Source organism: Muscardinus avellanarius (assembly GCF_963383645.1).
Source record: "Muscardinus avellanarius genome assembly, chromosome: 12".
Lineage (NCBI taxonomy): Eukaryota > Metazoa > Chordata > Mammalia > Rodentia > Gliridae > Muscardinus > Muscardinus avellanarius.
The window spans coordinates 8,294,773-8,310,834 of NC_137798.1; the positions used below are offsets into that span (position 1 = coordinate 8,294,773).

Consider the following 16,062-nt stretch of genomic DNA (forward strand, 5'->3'; position numbering starts at 1 on the left):
AGTGTGACCTACTTACACTCATGTGCCCCTCTAAAAATCCCAGCCCAGCCAAGCTGCGGTGGGGATTCAGATGAACCCCAAAGGGACGCACAGTGGCACAACAGCAAATTGGTGTGTGTACAGCTCTGGATACAGGGAGAAATCTATTTAGGATTCTTATTTATAGTACCTATTTTTATCTTTTTTATGTATTATGGATGGAACCCAGGGGCATTCTACCTCTGAGCTACACCCCAGCCCTATTTTTTAGTCTTATTTATTTATTTATTTATTTATTTATTTATTTATTTATTTGAACAGGGTCTCACTGTGTTGCAAAGGGCCTCACTAAGTAGCGGAGGCTGTCCACGAACCGCGATCTTCTGGTCTCAGCCTCCCCAATGCTGGGATTACAAGCGTGCGCCAGCACGCCCAGCTTAATTTTATCTTCAAAAAGAAGTTTCTAGCAAATATTGAGTAAACAGGTACTCTCACTCGCTGATATTTCAGTCTGCACTCTGCAATATTAAGGGATAACAGCAGCATCTTTGTGCGTGTGATATATTTCTTAATGTCACAACATACTGCTGTTTTCTTTGGGGGAATCAAGCAGGTTTCTAGATTATACCATCTACTTTTAGCCAAATTAATACTCAGTAATGAATATTCCAGAACAGGAATTGTGAATTGATAATATAATATTTATAATGCCAGAGTAAACTTTTTTAATTTATTTTTTTTATTGGTGCACTGTATTCATACATCATAATGGGATTTAAAAAAAAAACTTTTGTAGACATACATGCACACATCGCCCAATTAGCCCCTACCCGATTCCCACCCCGTTCCCTCCCCATCCCTCCTTCCCATGCTTGGCTTAGTGGTTGACATCTAGTATTATAGCAATTTATCCAAAATTAACAATGATAATCTCACATAACAGTTTCATTCGTCTGATACCAAGCTTTTGATGACTTAAAGATAACATTTCAATATTTCTTTTTGCTTTCTTTCTTACCAGAGAATATTTTTTTGGTGAAACTATCATACATTTATTTATTTATTTTTCAGAAAAAATCTATCCTAATGTGGAATATGGACTCTAGATACCCAAAACGATCTTGAAAAAGAACAAAGCTAGAAGATGTATATTTTCTGATTTCAAACCATATAAAGCTACAATAATTGAAACAGTGTAGTACTGTTATAAAGGCAGATATATAAACCATTGGAGTTAAACAAAAGCCTAGAGATAAATTCTTCCATATATTGTCAAGTTATTTTTGACAAGGTTTCCACGAACATTTGGTGGTGGAAATAATAATCTTTTAACTAAATATTGTTGAAAAATAATACTTACATGGAAAAGAATAAAATTGGACCCTTACCTAACCCCATATACAAATATTAATTCAAAGTAGATAAAAGACCAAAATATAAATCTTAAGACTATAAACTTTTAGAAGAAAATCTGGGTCATTAAGGCTCACAACATTGAAATTGGCAGTGATTTCTTGGATATGATTTCAATGGCACAGGCAACAGAAGGGTAAACAAACTCCCCAAAAATAAAAAAATATTGTATATCCAAAGACAATGTAAACAGAGTTAAAAGTTACTGATAGAATGGGATAAAATATTTCCAAATGCTATATCTGAAGGTATATTAATATTCCAACTAGAAATTCTAAAAATTAACAACAATAAAGGCAAACAATACAATTTAGAGATAGGTAAAAGACTAACATAAATAATGAATCTCCACAGATAACCAATCTTAGTTGTCTGTTGGATGGAAAATCTTGTTTCTCTGGTTCTGGTGTGTGTTACCTATTTCTTCTTTGTAGTTAATCTCTTTGAGTATTTTCTCTAGCGCTGGTTTTGAAGACATAAATTCCTTCAGTTTCCGTTTGTCGTGGAAGCTTCTTATTTACCCATCTAATTTGATAGAAAGTTTTGCTGGGTAGGAAATTTTTGGCTGGAAGTTGTTTTCTTTCAGAGTTTGGAATATGTTACTCCAAGCCCTTCTGGCTCTCATGACTTGGTTTGGGAAGTCTGGAGTGATTCTAATTGGTTTGCCTCTGAATGTCACTTGGCCCTTTGTTTTTGTTGCCTTTAAGATTCTCTGCTTGGCTTCCACATTGGTCATTTTGACAATTATGTGGCATAGGGATCCTCTTCTCCGATCCTGTCTAAAGGGGGTTCTATAAGTTTCCTGGATCTGTGTATCAACCTCTTGCTCTATGTTTGGAAAATTTTCTGCTATTACTTCCTTGAAGAGATTGTTGATCCCTTTGGTTTCACTTTCTTTTCCCTCCTCTATTCCAATTATTCTTAGGTTAGCTCTCTTAAAATGGGCCCATATTTCTTCAATGTCAGAATCCTGCTGTCGGATTTTTTTTTCTAATTTAGAAACTATGCATTCATTTTTGGAGTGATCATCTTCTAAGAGCGAGATTCTATTCTCCATGTGGTCTAATCGGTTGTTTGTACTTTGAATTGAGGCCTTTACTTCATTAATTGCATCCTTTATCTCTTTTTGGCTCTCTCTGAATTCTTTTCGAAACACCTCTATTATTTCTACAGTTATTTTCCTGATTTGATCTTCTAGAAATCTCTGAATTTCTGTTTTATTGGGTTCTGATGTTGTGGGGTTGTGGGCATTCATTGCTCCATTGTTATTCCTCTTTCCCATGATTTTGGAAGTTTGTGCCTTCTCTGGGTTCTTCCCTTGGGTCACTAAGACTTCTCTTAAGGTGCTCTGGATCTCGAGTCTGTGGTATCTCAGTCACCACTACTCCTTTACTAGGTTGTATGGCAGAGTCTCAGACCCAGGGAGTCAATCGAGGCTGCTTTAGACCATGGGGGGTGCTAGGTTGGGCGTTCTCCTATGGTGTGATATCTCTGCCACCGCCACTCCCCCACTGGGTCAAGTCCCTGGGAGTGCTGTACTGGGATTTCTTCTCTAGGGGCCGCAATTTGACTCACTGTTGTTGAGTGTGCCGATGGAGCTGTAGTGGACTCGGTGAATTCGCTGCTGCCACCGCCGCTACCACACCCTCAGCCGTGAGGCTGGCGTATTTCTTCTCTGGTTTTGCGCTCCGCTCTGAGTCCCTGCAGGGTGTGCTGAGCTCAGTCACTGGGAGCTTTAGATGCTCCCTGCACCGAAAAATCTGCTGAATCCCGCCGGGCTGTTCCGCAACAGCTCACCTCGGCTCTCTGTCCACCGCTCCTCTCTGGAGCCTGGTGGGCTGTTGAGTGCATTGGTCTGTACCGTCCAGCGAACTTGCCGCTGCCACCGGCAGTAAGGCGCTGCTGCCATGTCCTCAGGCGTGAGGCCGGCGTATCTACTCTGTGGCTCTGAGCTCTGTTCTGAGTCCCCCTCCTCTTTGGGGCCTGGTGCTACAAGGAAAGATGGCACCCGCCACTCCACGCCGCGGCTCCAGCTGCAGCACTGCGATCTTGTTTCTTTCTGTCTTGTTTTTTCAGCCCTCTTTTTCTCTGTCCCTTGTAATTACATTTTTTGTTTCTCTGCTGATGGTGTTTTCTGACTATGAAAGGCGCTGATTTTTTAGTAATAGAGATTGGTTGTTAGCGGGGCTCGTAAGCCCACCTTTTCTCCATCGCCATCTTCCCAGAAGTACTCCAGAGTAAGCTTTTTTATATTTAGGGTACTGGGGATTGAACCCAGGGGCATTCTACCTCCAAACGACACCCCCAGGTTTTTATTCTTTATTTTAAAATAGGGTCTCCCTAAATTGCAGAAGGACTCATTAAGTAGCTGAAGCTACTTGAATCTGCAATCCTTCTGTCTCTGCCTCCCAAGTACCAGGATTACAAGCGTGCTCTACCATGCCCAGCTCCAGAGTAAATTGTTAAGCCAAGAAAATGGCAGGATGGTATTTCACCTGCTTCCCGAAGGATTCCCGTTTCACCCAAGCTGAGATTAAATCGGCGATGACCCAATCAGTTCTGCTAAGATACAGAAGAATAATTAAAAATAACAAAAAATGGATATACATCACTATTATAAACAAGGGGTCTAACCCTAAGTGTAGGTCTTAACTTTCAGTAGTAACTAATGGTAGTACGCTGCTGGCTTAATTTGCAACATCTGTTCAGGACTCTATCTTGAAGGCCAAAAGGTTTGGTGTAGCATCAATAAATGAAATAAGGTAAATTTTATTTTTACAATATTTTAATTTTATCTTGCTCTTCTATTCACAGCTTGTATGCTTTTTACAATGGACATAGTATATTAATGTGGATTGAACATACACACACGCACACATACACACACACACACACACATATTCTCTAAATTTAAAACTATTCCTATATGAGAGTATACTCACATATCTTTTATTCGTGAGATTTATGGTTAAAAAAAAAAAACAACAATGTAGAGACGATTACTGTAGCAGATTTTTGTAATGCTATTCAGGACACTTCTTACTCTACATTTCAATTAAGACAACCTCCAGAGATTCACAAACCCCAAGCACATGGAATTAATTTGGGCATCCCTAGAAACAAGGAAAGAGGAAAACTCCAAAGTAAAATTAGTGTGTTCTCTGCCAGGTATGGCGGCACATGCTTGTAATCCCAGCTTTCTGGAGGATGAGACAGGAGGATTGCAGATTCGAGGCCAGCCTCAGTTACTTAGTGAGGCCCTCCGCAACTTAGGGAGACCCTCTTCAAAATCAAGAATAAAAAATGGGGCTAGGGGTGTATGTAGCTCAGAGGTAGAATGCCCCTGGGTTCCATTTCTAGTACCGCAAAAAATAAATAATAAATTATTGCGTTCTCAGATTTGTTACTTCAGTAGTGAGGAAAGAATTGTCACCAACCTTAGATTATATCCAAACAAAAATTCTTAAAATGTTTATAAGTGAAATTTGAAAACCTTTCATAATAGATTTTTTTTTACTTTTAACTAAGTTCTTATTGTAGTTATCAGAATATTATTGAGTGTGCTTGTATTTCTCATGAGCACGGATTTGCCCCGCAACCACGCAAGGATCTGTACCGCCAGTTTATTGAGAATGTTGTGTGTGCGCGGGCAGAGGGAGGCCAGCGCGTGAAGGCTTCAGGAGAGGATCTGATCTCATAAAACCTGAAGGAAATCACCCTTTGAAAGCAGTTGCCTTTCCACAATGCTTTCTGAGCTTGGAAAATGTGTTATACTGATAAGAAGAATGTTCTAGATTTAATAAACAAAATGGCAATGATACCTCCTCATGTTTATCAGCACTCTTTTTGAAAGTATGAACAAATCCCCCTTAAATATTATTGGGTTTTGGCAACAGTTGTGTGACAGAAGGACACCAAAGGACTCAGAGGCCCGGTGGCCTGTACAGGCGACTGGGGCAGCGGCGAAGGCCACCATGGCTGCTCCCCGCCACGTGGGCTCCCGGCTCCGCTTCCCTCTGAGTGCGTGCTACTGCGAGTGAGCGGCAGAACACAAAATATTTTCTCCAAGACATGGATGCGCTGCTCAGGAAATTTGTGGCCAGGTTTCTCATGTGATGTCTCTATGACCATCGAATTCACCTCTATCTCATTCAAAGTTTTCTTTGAAGCTGTTTACTGGATAGAACATTTTATCAGGTGTTTTGTGGTACTAAGAATTGCAGCTAGGAGCATTTTTCCTCCGAGCTACACCCTCAGCCCTTTTTTATTTATTTATTCACTTACTTTTTGTTTTGTTTTGCTTTGAAACAGAGTCTCACTAGGTTGCTGAAGGTCTTGCTACATGGCTGAGGCCTCCAACCTGCCCTCCTCCTGTCTCAGACTCCCATGTCCTGGGATTACAAGGGTATGTGCCACCACGTCCAGCCTGTTTTTGTTCTAAATTTACTGAAATTGTATGGCTTTGCGAAAGTAAAGAGACAAAACCTTGCAGAGAGCATACCTGCACAGAGTGCGGGGGTAGGGAAGGGAGAGATGGCAGAGGAGATAAATCGCTTTTAAAAAACAAGAATTTGACATATTTAAGGTAGACAGACTCGAGGTTGGCCTCCAGCGATGCCATCTTCTGGTAGACACGCCCTCAGTGTGGAGCCCGTGATGGCCATGGGTGATCTGATTACAAAACAGCTTCCCTGGGACAGCCGGCTGTAAGTAGTGAGCGGAGGGACGCTTACACCTTGGGAAAGTGAGGACGGCTCCAGCCAACAGCTAGCAAAACACAAAGACCCTTAATCCACCAGCCCAGGGGAAACAAACCTAGCCTGCAGCCATGTGGGCGAGCTTGGAAGCAGAACCTCCCTGAGTTGAGCCTGGGGACTAGCAGAGCCCCACCAAGTTTAGCAGCTTACAGCAGCATGCGTGATGGAATGGCTCTCAGGAGCTGGGGTTCTGGGCACAGCCTGGCTGCTACTCCTGGCTCAGGGCTCTTGCAGGCTGCAGTCAAGGTGTCGGGTGGGTACAGCACGGCTTATACAAAGATGAGAGCAAACTTCATATCGGTCTTCAATAAAATTCGACCTTATGTTTAAAATGTTTTAAATTATAGGCTAAGGATAGAGAGAGAAATTTGGGAGTCATCAGGGCGAAGTTAATCATTATCAAAACAAGATTTTTAAAAAGTATTAAACAGTTACGCTGTGTACCAAGCTCTGTTCTAAGTACTTTATTAACTCATCTTCATTCGCATGAAAACTTCTGAGATAGAAATTTTTATTGTCCCAATCGTACAGATAAGGGGAAAAAGGCACAGAAGAGTTAGGTAACCTGCCTGCTAAATCTGGAGTGAGTGACAGCACTAGCAGCCTATCACTTCAGAGCTCACGCCCCTCTCCCACCCCCTGGTACTCGAGTGCTTACCACAGAGGACGTGTAAGTCCGGAAGACAGAAGCATAGTCTGGGCTTTTGAGAATCATAACTATGGCCTGGGAGGAGGGTGGTAAGAGGCATAGGAATTAGCAGAAGACAGAAAACAGGGATGCCATGACACTGTCCCTCATAGCTGAGAAGAAGCCCTTGAAATTCAAAGTCTTCCATTAAGTCACTGCACTTGAATGCAGATATTCAAGGTTGCATGAGCATGTGTGCTACTTGGTAATCCATGTATTCACTTAACAGGAGATTCTTGTTACTTAAACAAGGCTAATATCTTATTTGACCACTATAGTCTTTACATTAATCTTATGAAACAGATGCATTTAAAAATAAACTTAACATCATACATCTTTTGGAGTACTTTTTTGTGTTTGGTACTCGGGTTCCTGGGAGCCCTTCTACCTCCGGGCTACACTCCCAGACCTATTTTATATTTTTATTTGGAAACAGGGTCTCTTCAGCCAGCGCGGCTAGCTTCGAACCTGCGCGATCCTCCTGTCTCCGCCTCCCAAGCGCGGGGATTACAAGCGTGTACCACCACGCCCGGATGTAATTTAGTGGCCTTGACTTGTATAAGTCTGTGATTGGCTGTTTACAGTCAGAGGATATCTGGTTCCTACATCCATTTACTTCAAAGCTCACACATGTCAACTACCTAAAATAACCTAGTAATGCCGGGGTCCCACCCTAGTAGAAGTGGGGGTCATGTGTTGGTGAGAGAAGCTTGCATCTCGTGTGTCAGAATCTTCTCTCTCTCAACCTCGACTCTTTTCTCACCAACACACGACCCTCGACTCCTGCTAGGGCTGGACCCCAGCATAGTAACTCTCCTACTTGGCTTCCAGGAATTATATAAATGATCAGATTTTAAATTTTTGAAAATACAAGGAGCCGGACATGGTGGTATATGCTTGTAATCCCAGCATTTGGGAGGCTGAGACAGCCTCAGCCACTTAGTGAGGCCCTTTGCAATTCAGTGAGACCCTGTTTCAAAATAAAGAATAAAAAAATAAGACTGGGCATGTAGATCAGAGGTAGAATGCCCCTGGGTTCAATCCCCAGTGCCACAAAAAAATAATACATGGAGAACTTTATAAAAAAAATCCTAAAGACATAGTAAGATAAAGTATTAAAATACTGAAGTATTGAAATTTTCATCTTTAGACTTCCATTTATCTTTAAATGACTTTTACTTGAAGCTAGTCTAAAGTGTGTTGCATAGGTTACTAAGCTTCTTCCTTTCACAAACACTGGCAGTAAAAAGGGAGAGATGAGTTTTATTTTATGAGAATAAATTTTTCTTTTATAAAATAAGAAACAAAGGGGTTCTGTTTGACATGGGTAAGACCATGAGGGCATGCGCCGAGCATTCTGCAGCCACCTTGAGCCAGAGACAATTACTAAATTGCTCCTAAAATCCAGCTCAGTCCTTTTTTTTTTTTTTTTTTTTTTTTTGCTATAGACTCAGTTTAGGATCTAGTTTAGATTTTTTCTTTTCTATTTAATAAAATACCCAAGACACAGACCACAACTCACCACCTTGTTATTACACTAATTAGGGAATGAATGAAGACTTGAGTTGCTTTGGATCATTAAGTTCCAGGGACTGGGTTGTATCAGGTTTTTAGCCACGCTTTGACTTTAGATCATAAATGTGGCTCAGTGGAAAAATAAGGTAGGAGCAGGAGGAATTTTTAGGGATTTTGTTTAATTTAATAGAAATAGAAGCAAAATTTATTTCAAATAAGAAAAGGAAATTTCATTTTGAAGTAGTTCAGTGATCTTTGAATGTTGGGGAGAGGGTATTCTTGCAAAAGTTATTGGCCACTAAAAGCAGGTAGAAAGGCTGAAGCTTTTAAATGCTTGGAATTTAGGACTGTAAAAGAATAGCTCAAAATAAATATAAAAAAATGGACTGGATAATAATTTTGTGTTCGCCGAACCTTTTCGCTTCTTACAGGGTGGGAAAACAGAGGAGAAAGTTAACAAAACCTATTCTGTTGCTATGCATTCATTCCCCCCCAAAAATTAATGGCCCACCTCTGGCTCCAAGTGGTCCCAGGAGGTGCTCCAGGATGTCAGAAAGTAAAAGCCATAATCTAGCTTAGAGCTGAAGTCCTGTTTATTCAAGGGAAACCAAAATCATGCCTCACTCTGTTCTCTGTTTTATTATTAATATTCCAATTTGGTCAGTCTCAGGGAAGAAGGGCTCCAGAATTTCTATCTTTATTTGGGAACTTAGCCCATTCAGTTACAAGTAGTATGCTGAGGAACCGGTCTCAAAAATTTCTTTGCAAAGCAAATTTAGAGACTGTGTGTTTATTTGGGATGGCTTTGTCAGCAGTGCAAGAGTTAATGGAAATAAAGGAAAACTAAAGTCCTTGGAGGCAGATGTTTCTGTGAAGGGGCATACATTATAAAAAGGCTGGAATTTCTAAATCAGAAGCTTTTTCATCTCTCTTTATCAAGGAGGAAACTTTGGCCATAATTACATTTTCCAGATCACCAAAGCTGACCATTTGAATTACTAAAATTCCTCATGTTAAACATTTTAATGGAAACTTACATCGAAGGTGATCATACTTCCCTGGCTTCTGAAACAGCATAGCAAAATTAATGTGATGATAATTAGGTCTCTTAGGATGAAATCTGTGAACTAAGAATGTGTGTTCAGTAGACAGAGAGCAGTAAACATTCCCTGCCTACCTTGTCACCGCCATCGATGGTAGAGTGCCAAGCAACCCGCTAGCAAAGACAGGAAATCGTGTGGTCCCTAATCTACCCCACCCTTAGAAGCCGTTCCAATTTAAGACCACACTGCAGTAGGCGGTCTTAAATTGGAGGCTTCCACAGACTTTATGCCTGAATCGTATAGTTCTGTCTCCTGCTTCACAAACTGCCTGCTGTCACTTTTCATTTCTTAATCCTTAGAGGGCAAAACCATGTCTTTGTGTCTCAATGCTTAATTCAAGTCCTGCAAGTCTGTTGAATGCTTTTAGTTTATGTGTCAGTACTTCAAGTAGTCCTGCTCCCTCCATTTTCTAGACTGCGATAAAACTGCACCAATCATATGTAACATAGTGAAATTTACTAAAATAGCGGCCCGATTTTACATATAGTATCAGACCATATAGAATCGGAGTGAGATTCTAATAGTGACGTCATCCTTATAGAGTAAGGCATGTGTGCTTGTGATAACTTTTTTCTTTTTATAATTTGTGGCTATGCTGGTAGGTGCTGGTACTCTTACAAATCTAACATTAAAATATTTGAAGTATAACCAAAGATAAACATTAATCAGAAGTTACTGCTCTAAGATCCATGTAGGCTACATACTAATAAGTCATTTGGGGAATTTAATTTTTCCCATTAAGAATTTTTTTTGTGGGTCTGGAGATGGAAACCGGGGGCATTCGACCTCTGAGCTACACTCCCTGCCCTATTTTGTTTTCTTTTTTCTTTTTTTTTCTTTAATTTTTATTGGTGCATTGTATTCATACATCATAATGGGATTAAAAAAAAAAACTTGTGTAGACATACATGAACACATCGCCCAGTTAGCCCCTACCCCATCCCAACCCATTCCCTCCTCTTCCCTCCTTCCCATGCTTGGCTTAGTGGCTGACATCTATATGTTTGTTTAAGTACATCATGTGCTTTAGAGAGTTTCCTTCTTCCCCCTCCCATCCCCTCAGGTAGGTTGCCTTATTTGCTCCTCTATAGGATTTCCTTTTTCTTTTTTTTTTTTTTTTTTTTTGGTGGTACTGGGGTTCCTGGAAGCCCTTCTACCTCCGGGCTACGCTCCCAGACCTATTTTATATTTTTGAAACAGGGTCTCTTATGCCAGCGCGGCTGGCTTCGAACCTGCGCGATCCTCCTGTCTCCGCCTCCCAAGCGCGGGGATTACAAGCGTGCGCCACCACGCCCGGCTAGGATTTCCTTTTTCATCTAGAGTTCCTCCTATGACCCATTTCTCCTTAGTTTTCATATATTAGGGACAGCATCCAATTTCTTATTTTTTTGTGACTGACTAATCTCACTTACCATAATGTCCTCCAGTTCCATCCATTTCCCTGAAAATGATGTAATTGTGTTTTTTTTATGGCTGAGTAAAAATCTATTGTGTACATATCCCAGTTTTGTAATCCATTCATCTGTTGATGAACATCTTGGCTGGTTCCATAGTTTAGCAATGGTGAATTATGCAGCTATGAAGATAGATATGCATGCATTAGTTTAGGTAGTTTGGTTTCCTTTCTTTTGGGTAGATACCCAGAAGTGCTATTGCTGCATCAAATGGTAAATTTGTTCCCATTCTTTTGAGGATCCTCCATACTATTTTCCAAAGTGGTTGCACTAATTTGCAATCCCACCAACAATGTTTTAGAGTTCCCACTTCTCCACATCCTCGCCGGCATCTGTTGTTGTTTGTGTTTTGAATGGTTGACATTCTAGTTGGAGTTAGGTGAAATCTCAGGGTAGTTATGATTTGCATCTCTCTGATTGCCAATGATGTTGAGCATTTCTTCATGCATTTATTGGCCATTTGAATTTCTTCTTTCGTGAAGTGTCTGTTTAGTTTGCTTGCTCATTTTTTGATTGGATTATGTTTTCTTAGTGTTCAGTTTCTTGAGTTCTCTGTATATTTTAGATATTAGTCCTCTAAGGTGTAGGTGGCAAAAAATCTTCTCCCATTCTGTTGGCTCTCGGTTGAGCTTCTTGACAGTTTTCTTTGCTGAACAGAAGCTCCTCGGTTTCATGCAACCCCACGTATTGATTCGCCTTTTAGTTTCTTGTGCCTTCTTTATTTTGAAACAAGGCCACGGCTTGCTCCCTTGCTTCCTTTTACTTACTAAGCCATATGTATACTATGCTTGTGATGGGCACTTTGACCTTACAGCTGGGAGTCTCTGAGGATACTGCAAGGAGCATCTCTAAGGGAAATGAAGCACACAGCAACGCCTCCTGCAATCTCATTTGCAAATAAAAGCAAAATTTGTCTTGGATCATTCTTGTCCTGTATCACACACACCCAAGCTCTCGAAGATAATGTACTTAACCTCTAGAATCCCTGAAATCTTCATCTATAATATGAATTAGTTGGACCCCCACCATTCCTGAGATCCCTTTCTCTCTAAGATTCTGTGATTCTAAAAGGAGATCCTAGACTCTAAAGTCCAAACTGAGGCCTGGAGGATGTATCAGGTCTTGGTTTGTTCCATCCCAGCCACAGCCGTTGTGAAGTCCCAGAATAGGACCATTTTATTTGTCCCCCAAGTGGCTCCTTCTCCATGTAGCAGTGGCTGCCCATGGAGCCCCCATGTATTAGTGCCTGGGAAAATGAACTCTGAGTCCAGTGCCAACAGTGGAATTGAAAACATGTCGCCACAGCCATCCCTGAGGAATAGGAGATAGCCATTATTCATAATTTATATGTTTTAAGTGTCCTATTTCTTTACAATTGGAGAAAATGATGGCCTTAAGAATCTGAAGAGAATAAAAATTAGGATGCTCATTAGCTCACATTAACAGAAGTCGACTGAAAACCATCACCATTGAGTGGTACAAGAAAACACTGAGGTCTTAGTCAACACCAACATAATACAGTTCGGAACCTCATCTCACAGCGCAAAGGGACAGCCATGACCAAATTCTGCAAGTAATTAGGATGACTGTATAAAGAATGCATACTCTGTTCACTTCAGTGAAGCCATATGTTCAAAATTAATGATTTATAAGAAAATATAACTGCATTTCACTACCAATAGCATTCTCTTTGAAATCCAATTTATTCAAAGTGACACACATTAGCTCCGTCACAAACGCTTCCTCGTGGAAAGCGTATTCAAAAACGCAGCATAACCTTGTAAGATAAGATCTTTGAAATTCTAACAAACACTCTCAGGCCTAATTAAACACTAGTAGGATAAAAAAACTACATGCACATAAAATTTTATTTATTTGTTTATTTTATTTTTATTTTTATTTTGGTGTTACCGGGGTTCCTGGAAGCCCTTCTACCTCCAGACTACACTCCCAGACCTATTATATATATATATATATATATATATATATATATATATATATATATATATATTTTTTTTTTTTTTTTTTTTTTTTTAATTTGGAAACAGGGTCTCTTAATCCAGGGAGACTGGCTCCGAACCAGCGCGATCCTCCTGTCTCCGCCTCCCAAGTGCGGGGATTACAAGCGTGCACCACCACGCCCGGCCATGCACATAAAATTTAAAACTCACTCAAGATCCATCTCCACTAGGAGAAGTCTACCATTAGCTGTACCAATTATTCTACAAGAATGATATTCAGTTTTACTCAGAGAAATCTTTGGCTTACAGTTACTTGGTGTAGCAGGAGAAAATAAAACGTACATTACAGATAACCTGATTAAGCCGGGCATGGTGGCCCACGCTTGTAATCCCAGAGCTTGGGAGGGTTCAGATCGCACAGGTTCGAAACCAGCCTCAGCTACTTAGGCTCTCAGCAACTTAGTGAGACCCTGTTTCCAAATAAAATATAAAATAGGTCTGGGAGTGTAGCCCAGAGGTAGAAAAGCCCCTGGGCCCCACCCCCAGTACCACAAAAATAAATGTTAAAGATAACCTACTTAGCAGCTGGATGTGGGGGATCCACACCTGTAATCCTAGTACTTGGGAGACTGAGACAAGACCATCTCAGGTTCAAGGCTACTTAGCGAGACTTTGTCTTAAAATAAAAAAAATTAAATAGGGCTGGAGGCTCAGAGGTAGAATACCTCTGAGTTCAATCCCAGTGCCAAAAAAAAAAAAATGTTTTTATTTATTTATTTATTTTTTTGGTGGTACTGGGGTTCCTGGAAGCCCTTCTACCTCCGGGCTACACTCCAAGAACTATTTTATCCTTTTTTATATTTGGAAACAGGGTCTCTTAAGCCAGCACGGCTGGCTTCGAACCTGCGCGATCCTCCTGTCTCCACCTCCCGAGCGCGGGGATTACAAGCGTGCGCCACCACGCCCGGCTAAAAAAGAGAAGTTTTTAAAGTACCTTGATAATTTCAGGTACCCCTCATCTGAGGAAGATTGCTGAACCTTCTCTTCTAAGGTTGCTAGGTTCCTTGACAGACAATTTCAGGCAAAAACGGGAAAAACTAAACATGGAAATATGGCCCAAGTGGGATTGTGGGATTCTTGCTTATGTGAAGAACAACAACTAAACTGCTCCCTTTTCCTACCATGTACATCACTCCCTTTCCAGCCTATGCCAGACCAGGCCTATCCTCTCCTAGAAGGCAGAGAGACGTCTGATTGGAAGATGCAGGCCCCTCTGCTAGGCTGCCGGTGGGGAAATGTCATATTGGAATTGACAAAATGGGAGAAGAGTATGAATTGGCAATTTCATGGAAGAAATCCATGCAAGTCCACACCATGCTGTATCATCAGGACAACAGAGCCTCTCTGGCGTATACACTCGGTGAAATCTCTTTGAAACATTAAAATAATGACTTGGGCTGGGCACAGAGGCACATGCCCGTAATTCCAGCTACTTGGAAGGCTGAGGCAGGCGGATTGAAGTAGACTTATTAAGTCTTGCTGAAACATTTGTCAAATGAATAGATTTTGTAAGATTTAGTTTTTCTCTGCTTTAGTTATAAAGTGAAGTTACCATTACTTCCATTTTATTTTATTGCATTGCATTGCAGTACTGGGGATGGAACCCAGGGGCATTCTACCTCTGTGCTACACCACCAGCCCTATTTCTTACTCTATTTTGAAACAGGGTCTCACTAAATTGCAAAAGACCTCCCTAAGTAGCTGAGGCCGGCCTCAGCCTCTCAAATGCTGGGCATTACTTTCTTTTTAGGCTCGAGGACTACAGTGGTTTTTTTGGTTTTGTTTTTTTGGTTTTTTGGTGGTACTGGGGTTCCTGGAAACCCTTCTACTTCCAGGCTACACTCCCAGACCTATTTTTTTTTCAGTCTTTTTTTTTTTTTTTTTTTGAAACAAGGTTTCACTGAGTTGTGAAGGGCATTACTAAATAGCTGAGGTTGTCCGCAAATTGCAGTCCTCCAATCTTAGCCTCCCGAATGTTGGGATTACAAGTGTGTGCCACCACGCCTGGCTAAGGGCAAAGGTTTTATTTATTTTTTATTTTTATTTTTGGTGGTACTGGGGTTCCTGGAAACCCTTCTACTTCCAGGCTACACTCCTAGACCTATTTTATATTTTTATTTGGAAACAGGGTCTCCTAAGCCAGCGCGGCTGGCTTCGAACCTGCACGATCCTCCTGTCTCTGCCTCCCAAGCGCGGGGATGACAAGCGTGCGCCACCACACCAGGCAGACTACAATGTTCTTACTGTTGAACATTCATTGACTAATCCAAGCCATTTCTGTGCAGAATGAAATCTCAAAGTTAAAATTGGGAAGTAATCTGGATCCAGCGTAAGGGTGTCTCACTTTGAAATAATGCCATTTAGGTTTGGCTCCGTTTGAGGGAGACTGTGGCTGATAAAAGCACTTGCCCAGTAGCGCCGTCTAGAGGGTCCCCGGAAGCCTACCGTGCGAGCAGGCCCCGGAGGGTCTGTGACTCCTAAAGCCAGTGCCAGGTGTCTCAGCTCAGTGTGCCCAAATGACCTATTCAAAATGGAAGCTTCCAGGGGATAAACTGACCATTTGGTCACAGTTATCATTTAGCTGTAGCCTCCAGTGTTAAGAAGTTTAGAAACACACTGGCAACGGAACTTTAGTTCCCAAATGCAGCCCTCCCTGGGAACACTCCCTGGGAAGACGCCTTCTGCCACACAACAGAAACGGACTGTGTTACTTTTACTTAAAGGAAGACACCCAAGCCCCATGATGCCTTGAGCCTACGGGAGCCAGAATCCACTGGCTCCTTTTACTACTACAGACCCTACAGTTTGGGCGTCTCACTTTGGACCTCACAATAATGTATAGCTACAATGTACCAATAAAAGTATAAAAATAAGACTATAAGCTGAAGAATTATATACCACTGTGACATTAAGCAGTAATGTAAGGCTCATCTTTTTGTGTGTGTGGTACTGGGGCTGGAACCCAGGGGCATTCTTCCTCTGAGTGACACCCCCAACCCTATTTTTGATTCTTTATTTTGAAATGGTCTCACTGAGTTGCTGAGAGCCTCACTAAATAGCTGAGGCTGCCTGCGAACCTGGATCCTCCTGTCTCAGCCTCCCGATGCTAGGATTACAAGTGTGTACTACCAC

The 16,062-nt window shown here is 41.3% G+C and overlaps 1 protein-coding gene across 1 annotated transcript in view; it reads left to right on the forward strand.

The window, feature by feature from the left end:
* The window catches only part of FAM227B (family with sequence similarity 227 member B), a gene marked incomplete at both ends in the record, with an annotated part of 169,385 nt that overhangs the window by 142,643 nt on the left and 10,680 nt on the right, over positions 1–16,062 (forward strand). The gene's annotated exons all lie outside the window — the stretch shown is intronic.